Genomic DNA, 593 nt, shown 5'->3' with positions numbered 1-593 from the left:
GCAGATATGTATTTATTATACATATATCTGTATTTGTGTGTAGGCATAAGAATATGTTTTATATATGTTTATTTTCCTAGAAACAGATATATTTACATGATAGATGTAAATGAAACTGGACAGAGAAAAGAATGTATTAAAAATGAGCTCTACGATTTCAGAAATATTTGGTCTTATTCCATGTAACTCAGTAGATGTTGTTCATCTCTTATACATTTGAGCACATTAAGAAGTGGAAGATCAAGTACTGTTGTAGGTTATGAGTTGGTACCCAAGGAAAGGAGAAGACGTACGGAAGGAATATCGCTTCAGAGGTCTCCCTGAGGTTAGTCTCTCTCTAGTGAGCCTGGAACCAGGGAAACTTTGCACCTTGGTTGAGGGCTACAAACAGCTAAGGAATATGCATAAGTAATTTCGTGTAAACAAACTACTATCTACATTGTCTTAAGGCATTCACCAGCTAGTGTACCTGTCACTGGTTGGTATCTTCCCAGGTAAAGGAACAAAGAACAGACAGGGCTATGCCTCCAGGAATCTGCTACTACCTTGTCTCTGCGTGCTGCAGTAACAAGGAACCAGTTTCTTTTTTTTTT

Source organism: Octodon degus, unplaced genomic scaffold (genome assembly GCF_000260255.1).
Source record: "Octodon degus isolate 3935 unplaced genomic scaffold, OctDeg1.0 scaffold00346, whole genome shotgun sequence".
NCBI classification, from domain to species: domain Eukaryota; kingdom Metazoa; phylum Chordata; class Mammalia; order Rodentia; family Octodontidae; genus Octodon; species Octodon degus.
This window is presented reverse-complemented; position numbering follows the sequence as displayed.